Consider the following 6,822-nt stretch of genomic DNA (forward strand, 5'->3'; position numbering starts at 1 on the left):
GTGCAAAGGTCTTAGCATGCAGTAAGGGTCTAATAAATGGCTGCCCGACTCCTGAGCCCTGTGTAGAGCACTGGGAGAGATTTAAAGTATAGATTAAAAAAGGTCCCTTCCCTCATGGAGCTTGCAGTCTAGAAGAGGAATAAATCAAACAAAAAAAAGATAATTAAAAATACCTGGCATTTCCATAGTGTTTTTTTTAAGTGAGGCAATTGGGGTTAAGTGACTTGCCCAGGGTCACACAGCTAGTAAGTGTTAAGTGTCTGAGGCCGGATTTGAACTCGGGTCCTCCTGACTCCAGGGCCGGTGCTCTATCCACTGTACCACCTATCTGCCCCATTTCCATACTATTTTAAAGTTTACAAATCACATTGAAATAATATTTCATTTTATCCTTACAATTATGGGAGGTAGGTGCTATTATTTTTTCCCATTTCACAGTTAAAGACACTGAGATGGTCAGATGAAAACACTTTCCCAAAGTCAATAGGTTATAAATGTCTGAGGCCAGATCGAACTTGGGTCTTCCTGAATCCAAATCCAGCACTCTATTCAGCTCATAAAACACAAAAGACACATAATCAACAAGATGCCATATATTATGAAAAGAACAATATGAGGTCTGATGGAAAAGGTTGTTACCCAGTTTGGGGAGGAGAGATCGGACAAAGTTTCTTTAAACAGATAGCATTTGAATGATAGGATCATAGTTTAGAAGGGAGGTTAGAGATCTCTGAGTGCAACCCTCTCATTTTACAGATGAGGAAACTGAGACCCAGAGAGGGTAAGAATTTTTTTCAGGTCACACAGGCAGTAAATAACAGAGTCAAAATTCGAACTCAGTTCCTATCACTCCAAATTCAGGACTTCCATTATGCCATGTAGGGTAAGAATTTAGAGGGAAAAAGGACAGACATTTCAAATCTAGGGAAGAACATCTAGTTTCCAAAGAATAGAAGTCAAGTAAAGCATGCTAAGGAAGCAACTTGGATATCTCAATAGATAAAGTGCTGGGCCTGGAGTCAGGAAGAGTTGAGTTCAAATCCTGCCTCATTCACTTACTAGCTGTGTGACCCTGGGTAAATCACTTTGCTTCTGTTTACCTTAATCCATAGGAAAAGTAAATGGAAAACCACTCTTGTATCTTTGCCAAGAAAACCCCAAATGGGGTCATGAAGAGTTGGACAAGACTGAACAACAAAGCATGTTGAATAGTATTTGTTCTTTTTAAAAAAATTCAGGGGACATTCTAGGGTCTTGTAGGACCTTCCTTAGTCTTTTACCTATCTAAATATCAGTTACCACTGTACTTGCTGTTGTGGAGGTGCATATTAAGGAAGCACATTCTATAATGAGAAACACTTCAACCATCACTGAAATGGAATAATTTCAGGGCTATAGTCTCCAAGGCATTTGTCCTTTAATTTTTATTTCCATGTGTAAGGTTCCGGTATGACCCCAATACTAACAACAATGTGTATTCTTTCCTCTACCCAGCAGAGGAGGTAGTCATAGAATTAATTGCCACATCAGACTTTCATTTTCTGCATAGTTACACTGGGCTAATATTTACCTATAGCCTTATTTTTTGATGCAAACAATGCAAAGACATACTCATGTCCTTTAAAAATTGCAAGCATTGAGCTTGCACATTAACCCAGAGGGGACCTCAGATCCATCTTTTTTTCCATGTGTGACTCGAGGCAAGTCATTAACAGTGGAGCGCCACATGGGATGAACTGATGGATATTCAGCAGTTCCTGAGAAATGAATGGGTTGCGTCTGGCATCACAACATGAACATTCTTATATTGGATCAGGTTGGTGGCCCTGACATCCCAGGGTTCTTCCAGCAACAGTGGTTTCAAGGAAATTTCATAAAAGGGTATCTTCCATGATATTAGCCCCAAAGGTTAGGGGCAAACTTTCCTCTATAACCCATTTAAAATTGCCATTCTGTGAATTAAAAAACAAAACAAAACAATTCTACTCATATTTCTATCTTTATCACTCCTGGGGGGGGGTGGGAAACAGGTTCCACAAATTTTTACAACCACTGTGCCAAGTAATTTTCCCTTTTATTTGTATAATGTATTTATTTATAGTTGAATGAATGGATTTAATTGGATTAAATTCAACAGGCTCCTGATTTTGAGAGGCAGAGTAGATTAGGAAAAGGAGTACTGGCTTAAATCTGAAGACAATCATTTGAATTCTAGCACCACCACTTAGTAGTTGTGTGAATTTGGACAAGTCACTGAACCTTTGGAGTCTCACTTATCTCATTTGTAAATTAAGGATAATAATACTAATGTAGCACTGTCTCGCTGTATTAGTAAAAGTCAGTTTAATTCAACACTTATTAAGTACTGTCTTCGTTCCAGGTACCATGCTAGGGGCTGGTAATATACGAAATAAAACAGTTCTTGTCCTCAAGGAACTTACATTCTACTTGGAGGAAATAACATGTAAACCTATGAGTAAATTAAATTTAGATGTATATAGTAAATTCTGGGAGTAAAGGCACAGGTCTTATGTGACAGGCAGTTTGTTGACCATAAAGGGAGGGTATAATGTACAGAATATATTGTTGATGGTCAGAGTGTAGGGAAGAGTGGGGTGGGGACACCATTGGTAGTAGGGCTTGCATGTGTTAAGGGCTAAAATTCTAGCTAAACTGTTTAAAATATTTAATGAGTGGTCGCCAATAAATTATAAGCTTTAGCAAGAGTTGGAATTTTAAGCATTTATTAAGGAGAATAAGATTTTGGTAAAGAGAGAGAGAAAGACCTAGATTCCTATCTATTAAAGGGAGAGCACATTTTTAGGTCCCTTCTCCACCAGCGTCCCCAGGAAAAGAGAGCGAGACCGAGCGCCAGTCTCTTCCTTCTTCCTCCCACTAGCAAACGTCACTTCCTGATGCCAAAGAAAAGACTCCTGGTCTTGCCCTTCATGGCAGAACTTTCCTATAGTTAGTCTCCAGTAGGTGGCGTCATTCCAATCATTACACATGGATAGGTATGGGGGCAAGGAGTGGTGGAAAGGGCAGGAAGCTTTAGCCTATGCAGTCTATAACTCAGAACCACAAGGGCTGTGAATGAAAACAAAGGGCAGTAAATTGTCATTCTCTTTGCAGGAATGAAGGCAATGTCAATTGGATCTATCAGCTCTTCAGAAAGAGGTAGAGATGAGATAGTGGTTTAAATTTTTTCCTCCTAAAAGATGATGGTTTTATTAAAGTCCTTTGTACTTGGGAAGTCTTATAGACATACAAGTTATTTTGATAGTATGAGGGAGCCCCTATAAGATAGAGAATACTGTGGGAGAGAGTCAGGAAGGCCCAAACAGGATTAAGGGATGGTCCTTGCTTCATATTATAATCTAATAGAGAGGATAAAACACAGAGACAGATAACTAAAGGGTAAGAAAACATAAGTGAGGTGCAAAGTACTTGGGATGTAGAATAGGGGAAAAGTCATTTAACTTGCCTTTGAGACAATCTTGTCCAATCCCCTCATTTTATAGATAAGGAAACTGAGGACTATAGAGGCTTAGGGACTTGGTGGTCACACCCCCAATAAATGAGGCAAGGGTTAAACCTAAGTTGTCTTACTCTAGAGTCATTTGTTCATCCCACTAGACTAAACAAGGCTGCCTGTGTCTTCTTTTTTTTTTTTTTTTTTTTTAAATAAAACATTATTTTATTCTTTTTTGTTTTTTTGTTTTTTGCGAGGCAATTGGGGTTAAGTGACTTGCCCAGGGTCACACAGCTAGTAAGTGTTAAGTGTCTGAGGCCAGATTTGAACTCAGGTCCTCCCGACTCCAGGGCTGGTGCTCTATGCCTGTGTCTTCTTAACTAGCTCTATTGTTACCAAATATACCATCTTCTGTTCTTAGAGGCCAGTTTTGTCCACCTACCATTCAGAACAGGTAGATTTTAAAATTTTCTGGCCTCCTGATTCTTCTTTTTTTTTTTTTTTTTGTGGGGTAGTGAGGGTTAAGTGACTTGCTCAGGGTCACACAGCTAGTAAGTGTCAAGTGTCTGAGGCCAGATTTGAACTCCAGTCCTCCTGAATCCAGGGCCAATGCTTTATCCACTGGGCCATCTAGCTGCCCCGCTCCTGATAATTCTTACCATGATTTCTATTCCTCAGTTTTATCTGTGGACACTGTTGTTTTTTTTCTTTTCTTTTAACTGTAAGGAAGGGTTGAGGATACATGAGTGATTTTTAATTAAACACCAATTGTTTGTTTCTAGAAATCTAAAGCCCCAATTAACAAGCAAACTGCATAAAACTTCATCACTTGAGCCTGGAGACAGGAGGCAGCAGTAAAAGGGTGACATGCTGAAAACAAATTACATGCATTTATCAGTAAATGGAGCAGTGTATGCAAATGGACTGTATGCAAATTGCTGGATCGCACTGGTTAAAAGTGCGACTCATTAGCAGATGAGAGTAGAGGATGGACTCACCCTAATGCTATATCATTGTGGGAGAGCTATGGTGCTCACATGAGTGTATAGGAGTGCTTGGAAATCAGCCAGTTCAGCCTCATTTTACCAACGGGGCACTGAGATCTGGAAAGGCTATGAGATTTGCTCAAGGTTGTAAGGGGCAGAGCTAGGTTTCAAACTCAGGTTTTCTGACTCTATCTCCACTATTCTTTCTACTAGCCCTCTCCCCATATTACTAAAAGCAATTCTACTAACATCTAGATGTCACATTAAAGTTGACATAGATCCTTCCATTGGTGTCTCATTACAAATGAGGGACAGCATGGTAGAGTGAAAAGAATACTGGACATGAAGGTGGAGAAACTGGGTTTGAATGCTAGTTTTACTGTGAGACCTTGGGCATGTTAATTAGCCTCTCTGGACCTGAATTTCCTTGTCTGTAAAATGAGGCATTTGGATTAGATGGTCCCTTATAGCTCTAAATGTGTTCTTGTGGAGGTGAATTCTGTATGTATTATTATGTGCATTTTAGAGATGAGAAGATGGAAGTTCTGAGAAGTGCGATGAATGACTTGCCCATGTTCACACAGCTAGTAAAATGTCAGAAGTAGGATTTGAATTCAGGTCTCAGTGTCAAGTTGAACATGCTTTCCACTAATGGGGACAATAAGAACCAGTTAGGTGGCTAAAACATAGGATGATTAAAGCTTAGGATTTTAGGCTTATTTAGCACAATCCCTTTATATTGTGATTGGGGAAAACGAAGTCCAGCAAGGGAAAGTAACTTCTTCAGCTCATTAGTAGTAGGGACAGGAATGTAACCCAGGTATCTTGACTCCTGTATCCCTCCTAAGTCTTGGTTAGCAACATAGAACTTTCAAAATTCTGCTTAGACACTTCCAGTGAATTCACTGGGTAAATTAAGCAATGAACAAGCATTTATTAGGAGCTCTCTACATTCCAGGCACTGTCCTAGGTGCCAGGAATTTAAAGACAAAAACCAAAACAATCTTTGCACTCGGCTTACATTCTGTTGGAGGAAATCGCATTAACATCTATAAATTAAATATAGGAGCAGGAAGTAAATATAGTACATATAAAAAATCTTAGTGCATTTTAAAGCTTTAATATCTTAAAAAACTTTAAGATCTTAAAAATTCACTGACTTTTGGGGGCACCCTGAATAAGGTGATTTGGTCAGAAGTGGGGAAGCATTAGGAACTGGGCTGCTCAGGGTGGGAACAAGGAGAGGCCTTATACATGAGGGAGCCTGAGAGAAAGAATTTGGGGCTTTGGGAAGTGATGCAGGAATATGTCCAGGCATGGGGGACAGTCTCTCCAAAAGGCATCAGAGATGAATGCCATTTATGAAAAATGGCAAGGAGAGGCTAGCTTGTTTGGAAGAGAAGTAATATGTACTAAGCCTGGAAAGGAAAGTGGGTTTTGGGCTATGAAAGGATTTCTTTATTTATTTTTCAGGGCAATAAGGGTTAAGTGACTTGCCCAGGGTCACACAGCTAGTTAAGTGTCTGAGGCTGTATTTGAACTCAGGTCCTCCTGAATCCAGGGCCAGTGCTTTAGCTACTTCACCACCTAGCTGCCCCCTACCCCCTTAAAGGATTTAAATGGCAAACAGAAGTGTTTGTGTTTTATCCTAGAGAAACTAGAACTTTTTGATCATATAGCTTTTGCAGGAGATGGACAAACAACTATCAAAAGAATTTCAAAGTATTAGCAACTAGATGAAAGAATACATGAAATCACTAATGATATAATAAATGTAAATCAAAACTACCTTGAGATTTTACCTCACACCCTGAAATTTGTCAAAGATGACAAAAGATGGAATTAGAATATGTCAGAGGGGTTATGGGAAGATGAGCATTGTTGGTGGAGCTGTAAATTAACCATTTTGGAAAGCAATTTGGATGTGAATAAAGCTACAATGTTAATACCCTTTAACTAAGAAATTCTGTCTGCCATATATCCCAAAGAGGTCATTGATAAAAAGAAAATCCCCTTGGACACCAAAATAGCAACACTTTTTGTCATAGCAAATAAATTAGAAATAAATTAGATGGTTATCAGTTGAGGAATGGCTAAACAAATTGCAATACATGAATGTAATGGAATATTACTGTGCTATAAGAGGTGGTGAATATAACAAACTAAGAAAAGACTTATATGAACTGATGTAGAGTTCATGTAAGCAGAGCCAAGAAAACAATATACATAGTGATTAATTATGATGATATAAGCAGAAAAAAAGACAAAGAATAAGCATGGCCTTGTGATAAAATAATGGAATTTAGCAGACACCCAGGGGCCCCACCTGAAGATTGATTTGGAATTGATTGAATCGGGTGAGAC

This window comes from Dromiciops gliroides, chromosome 2, assembly GCF_019393635.1.
Source record: "Dromiciops gliroides isolate mDroGli1 chromosome 2, mDroGli1.pri, whole genome shotgun sequence".
NCBI classification, from domain to species: Eukaryota; Metazoa; Chordata; class Mammalia; order Microbiotheria; family Microbiotheriidae; genus Dromiciops; species Dromiciops gliroides.